Here is an 11,987-nt window from a genome sequence, read left to right on the forward strand (position 1 = left end):
AAAGACGCGAGTTTTGGAGGCATACAAATGTGTAAGAATAAGTATGTTATTATAGAAATTACGGTCTCTTACTAGATATTTTACTTAAAAACTAATTTGCCTTTTTTTTTAGTTTTCAGGTGATAAGCACTTCCAAAAACCTCCTATCCAACATTGCTGCCAGCACATCAGTAGCCACAGATGAACTCAAGAAACCATGTGAATATTTTTGCAAATACTTTCATGGTTCATTTTTTGAGGATATGTCTCAATTCACAAGTTATAGGCATGTCAGTAAAACAGGAAAATCACTAAATTGTACTGTAGAAGAAATGCACAAGTTTTGGGGAGTGAGTATTGTTGTAGCACTTGTAGGTGTACCACGTCTAAGAACGTGCTGGGAGAGGAAAAGTAGGTACCCACTAGTTGCATACAATGTTTCAAGAGATAGATTTTACGTACTGAGGAACAATATAAAATTAGTTGACGACAATGCTGTTAGTGAACAGGAAAAGCAATACTATTTTTGGAAAATAAAACCAATATTGGAGACTGTTAGAAAGGGATGTTTAGAAAACCATCGGTCAACGGAAATATCTATAGATGAGCAGATGATTTCGTTTCATGGACAAGTGAAAGTGAAGCAGTATGTAAAGGGAAAACCTAACCCACAAGGTTTGAAGAATTTTGTCATGGCAAACCCTAATGGCATACCCCTTGATTTCTGTATGTATGAAGGAAAAGGGAAGGAAATTCAGTCTGAAAATGTGCCCCCTCCAGAGAAGTTAGATGTAGGAGGCAGAGTAGTGTTGAAACTTAGTGATACATTGACAGAGTAGTCGTCAGTTTATGTTGACAGATATTTTACTTCTGTTCCCCTCCTCGACAAGTTACTGAGAGACAGGAACATTACTGCCACTGGTACAATAATGCTGAGTCGCATCCCCAGAAGTATACGTTTTGAGGAAGATGCAACAATGAGAAAAACAAGAGGCAGCCATGATCAGGGGGTAAGGAATGACGGGAACCTAGCAATTATCAAATGGTTTGACAACCGAGCGATTTATTTGGCGTCAACAGAATCAGGCGTTGAGCCAATTGAAAAATGCAATCGGTGGTCTAAAAAAGAGGTAAAGTACAATCAAGTTCCTAGCCCATGTGTAGTAAAGGCATACAATACTTACATGGGAGGTGTTGACCTGTTAGATAGGTTGGTGGGAAAGTATGGCATGAGAGCCCAGACCCACAAATGGACCACCAGAGTGATTCATCACTTTATTGATTTTGCAATTGCTGCTGTATGGTTGGAATACATAGAAACTGCAATGCAGAATGGTATTGCGAAGAAACATACAGTGCCATACTATCAGTTCAAGCTTGATATTGCAGAAAATTTGATATATTTTCACCAACAGTGAAGTTCACTGATCGAACTTGTGGAGCAAGAACTAGACTACGAAGATGAAGATTATTTGCAAGATAGGAAAAGACCAAGAGTTCCCAACCCACACTACCAATGGAAAAAAGAAAAGCAAGCGAGCTTCATTTGCCTGAAATTATGAACCATGTTCAGATGAACGGATCAAAATGCCGGGCGGAAGGCTGTAGAGGTCCCACTTTTGTACAACGTGAGCAATGCAAAGTGTTCCTTTGCATCACTGCTCACAGGAACTGTTTTAACAAATTCCACAAAAAATAAAATAAATTTAGTATAAGTGTTGTTAATTTGCATTTGATACTTGTGATAATACCGAAAGAGGAACAATAATTTGATACAGTTTGCTATGGTAATTTTGTTTATATATTTTTAATTGTTTACATAATATAGTTAAAAATTTTGATACCAAATTTCTGTTTCCACCTATCATGGTATCTACAGAAAATATGAACAATGTGTGTAATATTTCTGACTAGAATTTTTTTGGAATAAACTGAAATGAAACTGCGTAGTTGTGTGTATAACTGCCCTGCTTGAGTCCCAAGGTATCATATGTGATACCATCTATAAAAAATTGTCAATGGTTAAAAATTTTTTTTGAAGGTTATTCATTATTAACTAGCACTAACAGATTGCAGTTAACACAAATTTAGCTCACTTGGAATTTTAATGTGTGCTCGGGACTGAAGAGGATATATGTCCTGTGGGTTTCCCCTTTAAGTCTCAAACTATCTCCTCCGTCTGAATTTTATCACTAGCTGTTTCTTCGTGACTGTGGTCGTCTTGACTCTCAAGCCCATTGGTGTCTTCAATGGAGACACTTTTAACAAAACTTTTGTTATTCTTTGCTACACGACCTTTTAACAAATTTTGGAATCTGAAAGCGTTACCGTTCTGAAGCAGCATTCTTTTCCCTGTTCTAGTCGCAGTAACTGCAACAGCATCGGAGGATGTGTTCGCTACGAAGCGATCTACCGTGGACTGAAAACTGATACCGGAAACTACTACTCTGAGGCGGTGTGCAGGGCACGGGGTTACTACCTGGCGCCAACTGCTGCCGGCTAAGCCTTCTTGCTTACGTGAGGCTTGGGTCATGGGCCTGAAGACCAACGTAGAGTGGAGAGGCTAAGCCGAACATCAGACACCAGCCACAGCAGCACAGGAGTCGGATATGGGAAGAATCACGCTGGGAAGCGAAACAGAACCTAGAAAAATTTTGGCACACAACAAAGTAAAGAAAATGACAGTGTACTACGAAGCCCCTCCACAGACTGAATTGCTTAGCCATTGACTATCCTAAGTCAAGGCCACAGCAGACTCCCTTGAACTTTCACGTACCTCACCAAACGCTAACGACCAGGACAGCGACGATCAGAGGAGATCAGTTCGGTTTCAAGCCTGCTTAGAACCTACATTACATCTTAATACCCACAAATCACAACAGTCACTGTGGATGGGCTCAATACAGCCCTCCTCAAGAAAGAGGATCCCGGCCTAAAAGAATTACACGACCACAGCTGAAATATCTGTTATATTTCTCAGAAATATTTATATCACCTGACTTCTAGAACTCTACTTCCGCAAATCACGAAAACTTCCCAGAATTATCATCATCTCAAAGCCAGGAAAGGCTAAGCTATTTCCGCAAAAACGTCGACCTAATTCCCTCTTAATCCTCGAAAAAGTCATCCTACAATTTCTCTGGGAGTTATTAACTCCAGAAATATCATAGAGCAGCAGTTTGGCTTTCGTGGAAAGCGCAGCACTATCCACCAAGCGACGCTACTTGTCGGACACACAGCTCAGCAGGTCCAATCAAGCCCAAGACGTCTGTCTGTTTCTCGTAATCGAAAAAACCTTCAGTAATGTGTGGTGTTAATGACTCATTTACAATTTAGTTCCAAATAGCTGCTCACAGCGCTAAGCAAAAATGCTTTCCATTTCCCAGAAACAGACAGTTCAATGTAACAATCCGCAAATCCATAAGATAGCAGAAACCAATTGAGCTGGAGTACCTCAGGTTTCCATTATGGGACTCACCCTTTATTCTCTTTATACAGACGACATCCTGCGAAGACCTTGGGGCAAATCCCGTTGTTTGCAGTGACGACACAGCAATCTACAGTAACAGCTGAAACCTCAAATTCGTCGCTCGAAAACTACAGTGTAACGTTCTACTTTTGAAAGTGACCATTACTATCACCAAAACCCAAGTCATTTGTTCACAAACAAATGGATACCTCAGCACGTTGTTATTGCACATGGAATATTCTTACCATGAAAGACCATCATCACAAATCTAGGCCTCATCATCGACACCAATTTTTGAAAACCTTATCGAGTGGATAAGTATCAAAGGTAATGAATTTTGTCGTTTTGAGAGTACTGAAGGGCGATATATTGTAACTGTTAAAAATCATTCAACACCTAATATTTTATCTTAAATAAAGAGATATTTTATGCAATCTTGGCTGTTGAATGGTTTTTAGGGGCGAAGGAAGCCACCTCCTATATCAAATGTATCTACTTATGAAAATTAATTCACTCGCCTTCAAGACTACATAAAGAATATTAAAGGCCTTGCTTTTCCCGATGGCTCTGAAATCTGGTTCTTAGCAGCTAATCCCAACTTCGAGGAAGTACAAGTTCTACAAAACAAATGTCTAACACCAACGTTAGATTCATCTCGTTATCTGTCAGCCTCAGGCATTCGTAAGATCCCCCCCCCCCCCCCACCACCACCACCCACATCGCGAAAGTTTATGTAAGTTTTCTGCAACAATTCTAAAAATTCTACGCAAAGTTACTTCACACCATGAAATCATCCATTCCATTGGTCAAATCCAACTCGACCCCAGAAATAAATTCCCAGAAATGATTCTGGATCACTAATTCAACTTTTGAAACTTTACCAGTTCCGGACCGACACAAAAACATAATAAAACAAAATCAATGTGCTGACGAATTCTGAAATATGTTTTACGTATGCCCAGCTCAGATATGAGGAATGAGACCTTCCGGTCCTGATCCTTTACGATGTAGGTTTAGAATACTTCACATTGCGCCCAGTCCACATGGGGAATCGTCCTAGGGAGGATAAGGGGAGGAAATGAGGAAAACCTCTGACGACAACATCTTTGAGAAAATCCAGAGCGTTACGACACGGAATCTCCGAAACGGTGAGGCTGGTCGGCTTTTCAAGGGCTACTGTCGTGGCCATCAATGGGAACTGTTTGCCCGCCCTGTAAACCGTGACAGGAGGCTCGCTTTGGCAGATCTGACAACGGAGTACAACGACTCTGCAGTAGACGACCCTCACCTCTTGCCATCTTGACCCAAAGCCATCGTTATTTACGATTTAGTAGGACACGAGATCATCAGTATTAGATCGTTGATCTGTGGAAACGGGTAATCTGGTGGGATTAGAAACGTTTCTTATTAGATCAGGTCGACGGTCGTGTCCAGACACCCCGTCACCCGGCGGCTCAAAATATTCACCACCCAAGTCACTGGTGGCAGTATTAGGTTACCACGGACATTCACCTAGGCTTCCAAGGGGAGTGCGCTATGGTCTACGTGAACATTTTTTGGTTGGCTGGTTGTTTGATTGATTTGGGGGAGGTGACCGAACAGCGAGCTTATCGCTCCCATCGGGTTAGAGAAAGATGGGGAAGGAAATCGGCCATGCACTTTCAAAGGAATCATCCCGGCATTTGCGTGAAACGATTTAGCAAAATCACAGAAAACCTAAACCAGGATGGCCGGACGCGGGTTGGAACTTGTAAATGGTTGTCATTGCGTGAATGATTATTGGAGAGTGATTTGCAAACAGAAACTGGGGAAAGTTACCCCATGTGAAACTATGCAGTCTATTTTAAGTTCTGTGTGCAACAAATTTTTTCTGGGTCGCCACCCAATTTAATTAAAATTGGTAAAATTTAAAATAAGAACTGAATTATATAATTGCGTAGGCTTCCGCGGCCAGAGTCAGTCGACATAAAAATTTTCTTGGTGTGGTAGCGCGTCATGATGTATGAAAATACTGCTGCTGGAGAAAAACCAAGACTATCTTCTGGGTCTACTGGGTGACCCAGAAGGGGGCCGCTGCAACCGTGGCCGAAACGTTGGTTTTTCTCCAGCAGCAATAGTTTTATACATTATGACGTGGTACCACACCCAGAAAACTTTTATGTCAAAGAACAGATTTAATCACTGAACTGGCAAGCATAACTAACGTGTCAGTATTAATAAAAAGATCCAAGCGAGTATATAGAATCAGCACATGGTAACGATTTAAGTACAACCGTTAAATCAAATAATTCAGAGCAAGCAGGAGCTTAAGCCTGAACAAAAAGAATAAGATAATCAGACAAAGTCTAAAAATATATGGCCTGCCTTTTGCGCTTCAGAAAACGCCAGGTGGGTTTATTAAAAATGATCTTACATAAGGGGTCGGGATTGCCTGAGGAACGATCATCATAGTTTAACACAGTTTATTAAATAAAACATCGTATTAAAAATTCGCAAAGTAATTCTAAACTACGATCTGTCGTTGCCTGTTGTTCACTTAATAAACTCACTTATACTATTATTATATTGAGTGTTGAAGTACATTGCGGTGATAAATGAAAAGAAAATCTTAGGCGTACATGGGAAAAGTTCACAAAAACATACGTGAGTCACACATTCAACAATAGAGGTTAAGAATTGTCCCCATCACAATAAGTCGAAGTCTCACAGGTTAATCAAAATTCTTGTGATTCAATTATTGTTAATAAAAATACTACAGAACAATTTTTCATAAATAAATTTTTCTGCATCGCATTGCACATGAAACTAAGGTACGCTGGAGTGAAACACCCGCAAATGCCGTGAATATTCGTGAACAAACCAAAATTACTAAGACTCCTGAAAACTTCACGAACATAGATGTAAACCATATAGACACAAAAACCAATAAAATATCACGCGAAATTATAAGTAAAATTTATTTAAGATGGTATTGAAATTACACACTGTTAAATCACCACCACGTGATATGAAAAAAGTTATGCAAACTGAAAATTGAAACAAAATGAAAAGTAGAAGAAACACACACACACACACACACACACACACACACACACACACACACACACACACACACACACACGCACGCACACAGACATGAGAAAAGACCACACATACAATACAGTTAAAAGAGAAGTCAGGCAACCGAATTTTAAACCTGTGCTGGAGTAACGAACTTCCTACACGACGTGTTCCGGTTACCCAAAGCAAGGACCGGAAAAAGTTACTACAGACGGAAAGTATACTCGTGACTACACTCTGAAAAATATAACGATTGGACTACCGAACTGTAAGATTGATTAGCAAATGAAACCTGTACATCAGAATAGCTACACTCCATCACACGTTAATACACTTGCTGACGCCAAGTCGCTCTTAATACTATCATCTTCACTCACACAAGTTATTATAGAAATTACGGTCTCTTACTAGATGGTTTACTTAAAAACTAATTTGCCTTTTCTTTAGTTTTCAGGTGATAAGCACTTCCAAAAACCTCCTATCCAACATTGCTGCCAGCACATCAGTAGCCACAGATGAACTCAAGAAACCATGTGAATACCTTTGCAAATATTTTTATGGTTCATTTTTTGAGGATACGTCTCAATTCACAAATTATAGGCATGTCAGTAAAACAGGAAAATCACTAAATTGTACTGTAGAAGAAATGCACAAGTTTTGGGGAGTGAGTATTGTTGTAGGTGTACCACGTGTAAGAATGTACTGGGAGAGGAAAAGTAGGTACCCACTAGTTGCATACAATGTTTCAAGAGATAGATTTTACCTACTGAGGAACAATATAAAATTAGTTGACGACAATGCTGTTAGTGAACAGGAAAAGCAATACTATTTTTGGAAAATAAAACCAATATTGGAGACTGTTAGAAAGGAATGTTTAGAAAACCATCGGTCAACGGAAATATCTATAGATGAGCAGATGATTCCGTTTCATGGACAAGTGAAAATGAAGCGGTTTGTAAAGGGAAAACCTAACCCAGAAGGTTTGAAGAATTTTGTCATGGCAAACCCTAATGGCATACCCCTTGATTTCTGTATGTATGAAGGAAAAGGGGAAAGAAATTCAGTCTGAAAGTGTGCACCCTCCAGAGAAGTTAGATGTAGGAGGCAGAGTAGTGTTGAAACTTAGTGATACATTGACAGAGTAGTCGTCAGTTTATGTTGACAGATATTTTACTTATTTCCCCCTCCTCGACAAGTTACTGAGAGACAGGAATATTACTGCCACTGGTACAATAATGCTGAGTCGCATCCCCAGAAGTATACGTTTTGAGGAAGATGCAACAATGAGAAAAACAAGAGGCAGCCATGATCAGGGGGTAAGGAATGACGGGAACCTAGCAATTATCAAATGGTTTGACAACCGAGCGATTTATTTGGCGTCAACAGAATCAGGCGTTGAGCCAATTGAAAAATGCAATCGGTGGTCTAAAAAAGAGGAAAAGTACAATCAAGTTCCTAGCCCATGTGTAGTAAAGGCATACAATACTTACATGGGAGGGGTTGACCTGTTAGATAGGTTGGTGGGAAAGTATGGCATGAGAGCCCAGACCCACAAATGGACCACCAGAGTGATTCATCACTTTATTGATTTTGCAATTGCTGCTGTATGGTTGGAATACATAGAAACTGCAATGCAGAATGGTATTGCGAAGAAACATACAGTGCCATACTATCAGTTCAAGCTTGATATTGCAGAAAATTTGATATATTTTCACCAACAGTGAAGTTCACTGATCGAACTTGTGGAGCAAGAACTAGACTACGAAGATGAAGATTATTTGCAAGATAGGAAAAGACCAAGACTTCCCAACCCACACCACCAATGGAAAAAAGAAAAGCAAGCGAGCTTCATTTGCCTGAAATTATGAACCATGTTCAGATGAACGGATCAAAATTCCGGGCGGAAGGCTGTAGAGGTCCCACTTTTGTACAACGTGAGCAATGCAAAGTGTTCCTTTGCATCACTGCTCACAGGAACTGTTTTAACAAATTCCACAAAAAATAAAATAAATTTAGTATAAGTGTTGTTAATTTGCATTTGATACTTGTGATAATACCGAAAGAGGAACAATAATTTGATACAGTTTGCTATGGTAATTTTGTTTATATATTTTTAATTGTTTACATAATATAGTTAAAAATTTTGATACCAAATTTCTGTTTCCACCTATCATGGTATCTACAGAAAATATGAACAATGTGTGTAATATTTCTGACTAGAATTTTTTTGGAATAAACCGAAATAAAACTGCGTAGTTGTGTGTATAACTGCCCTGCTTGAGTCCCAAGGTATCATATGTGATACCATCTATAAAAAATTGTCAATGGTTAAAAATTTTTTTTGAAGGTTATTCATTATTAACTAGCATTAACAGATTGCAGTTAACACAAATTTAGCTCACTTGGAATTTTAATGTGTGCTCGGGACTGAAGAGGATATATGTCCTGTGGGTTTCCCCTTTAAGTCTCAAACTATCTTCTCCGTCTGAATTTTATCACTAGCTGTTTCTTCGTGACTGTGGTCGTCTTGACTCTCAAGCCCATTGGTGTCTTCAATGGAGACACTTTTAACAAAACTTTTGTTATTCTTTGCTACACGACCTTTTAACAAATTTTGGAATCCGAAAGCGATACCGTTCTGAAGCAGTATTCTTTTCCCTGTTCTAGTCGCAGTAACTGCAACAGCATCGGAGGATGTGTTCGCTACGAAGCGATCTACCGTGGACTGAAAACTGATACCGGAAACTACTACTCCGAGGTGGTGCGCAGGGCACGGGGTTACTACCTGGCGCCAACTGCTGCCTGCTAAGCCTTCTTGCTTACGTGAGGCTTGGGTCATGGGCCTGAAGACCAACGTAGAGTGGAGAGGCTAAGCCGAACATCAGACACCAGCCACAGCAGCACAGGAGTCGGATATGGGAAGAATCACGCTGGGAAGCGAAACAGAACCTAGAAAAATTTTGGCACACAACAAAGTAAAGAAAATGACAGTGTACTACGAAGCCCCTCCACAGACTGAATTGCTTAGCCATTGACTATCCTAAGTCAAGGCCACAGCAGACTCCCTTGAACTTTCACGTACCTCACCAAACGCTAACGACCAGGACAGCGACGATCAGAGGAGATCAGTTCGGTTTCAAGCCTGCTTAGAACCTACATTACATCTTAATACCCACAAATCACAACAGTCACTGTGGATGGGCTCAATACAGCCCTCCTCAAGAAAGAGGATCCCGGCCTAAAAGAATTACACGACCACAGCTGAAATATCTGTTATATTTCTCAGAAATATTTATATCACCTGACTTCTAGAACTCTACTTCCGCAAATCACGAAAACTTCCCAGAATTATCATCATCTCAAAGCCAGGAAAGGCTAAGCTATTTCCGCAAAAACGTCGACCTAATTCCCTCTTAATCCTCGAAAAAGTCATCCTACAATTTCTCTGGGAGTTATTAACTCCAGAAATATCATAGAGCAGCAGTTTGGCTTTCGTGGAAAGCGCAGCACTATCCACCAAGCGACGCTACTTGTCGGACACACAGCTCAGCAGGTCCAATCAAGCCCAAGACGTCTGTCTGTTTCTCGTAATCGAAAAAACCTTCAGTAATGTGTGGTGTTAATGACTCATTTACAATTTAGTTCCAAATAGCTGCTCACAGCGCTAAGCAAAAATGCTTTCCATTTCCCAGAAACAGACAGTTCAATGTAACAATCCGCAAATCCATAAGATAGCAGAAACCAATTGAGCTGGAGTACCTCAGGTTTCCATTATGGGACTCACCCTTTATTCTCTTTATACAGACGACATCCTGCGAAGACCTTGGGGCAAATCCCGTTGTTTGCAGTGACGACACAGCAATCTACAGTAACAGCTGAAACCTCAAATTCGTCGCTCGAAAACTACAGTGTAACGTTCTACTTTTGAAAGTGACCATTACTATCACCAAAACCCAAGTCATTTGTTCACAAACAAATGGATACCTCAGCACGTTGTTATTGCACATGGAATATTCTTACCATGAAAGACCATCATCACAAATCTAGGCCTCATCATCGACACCAATTTTTGAAAACCTTATCGAGTGGATAAGTATCAAAGGTAATGAATTTTGTCGTTTTGAGAGTACTGAAGGGCGATATATTGTAACTGTTAAAAATCATTCAACACCTAATATTTTATCTTAAATAAAGAGATATTTTATGCAATCTTGGCTGTTGAATGGTTTTTAGGGGCGAAGGAAGCCACCTCCTATATCAAATGTATCTACTTATGAAAATTAATTCACTCGCCTTCAAGACTACATAAAGAATATTAAAGGCCTTGCTTTTCCCGATGGCTCTGAAATCTGGTTCTTAGCAGCTAATCCCAACTTCGAGGAAGTACAAGTTCTACAAAACAAATGTCTAACACCAACGTTAGATTCATCTCGTTATCTGTCAGCCTCAGGCATTCGTAAGATCCCCCCCCCCCCCCACCACCACCACCCACATCGCGAAAGTTTATGTAAGTTTTCTGCAACAATTCTAAAAATTCTACGCAAAGTTACTTCACACCATGAAATCATCCATTCCATTGGTCAAATCCAACTCGACCCCAGAAATAAATTCCCAGAAATGATTCTGGATCACTAATTCAACTTTTGAAACTTTACCAGTTCCGGACCGACACAAAAACATAATAAAACAAAATCAATGTGCTGACGAATTCTGAAATATGTTTTACGTATGCCCAGCTCAGATATGAGGAATGAGACCTTCCGGTCCTGATCCTTTACGATGTAGGTTTAGAATACTTCACATTGCGCCCAGTCCACATGGGGAATCGTCCTAGGGAGGATAAGGGGAGGAAATGAGGAAAACCTCTGACGACAACATCTTTGAGAAAATCCAGAGCGTTACGACACGGAATCTCCGAAACGGTGAGGCTGGTCGGCTTTTCAAGGGCTACTGTCGTGGCCATCAATGGGAACTGTTTGCCCGCCCTGTAAACCGTGACAGGAGGCTCGCTTTGGCAGATCTGACAACGGAGTACAACGACTCTGCAGTAGACGACCCTCACCTCTTGCCATCTTGACCCAAAGCCATCGTTATTTACGATTTAGTAGGACACGAGATCATCAGTATTAGATCGTTGATCTGTGGAAACGGGTAATCTGGTGGGATTAGAAACGTTTCTTATTAGATCAGGTCGACGGTCGTGTCCAGACACCCCGTCACCCGGCGGCTCAAAATATTCACCACCCAAGTCACTGGTGGCAGTATTAGGTTACCACGGACATTCACCTAGGCTTCCAAGGGGAGTGCGCTATGGTCTACGTGAACATTTTTTGGTTGGCTGGTTGTTTGATTGATTTGGGGGAGGTGACCGAACAGCGAGCTTATCGCTCCCATCGGGTTAGAGAAAGATGGGGAAGGAAATCGGCCATGCACTTTCAAAGGAATCATCCCGGCATTTGCGTGAAACGATTTAGCAAAA

The sequence above is a fragment of the Schistocerca nitens genome, chromosome 9, assembly GCF_023898315.1.
Source record: "Schistocerca nitens isolate TAMUIC-IGC-003100 chromosome 9, iqSchNite1.1, whole genome shotgun sequence".
NCBI lineage: Eukaryota > Metazoa > Arthropoda > Insecta > Orthoptera > Acrididae > Schistocerca > Schistocerca nitens.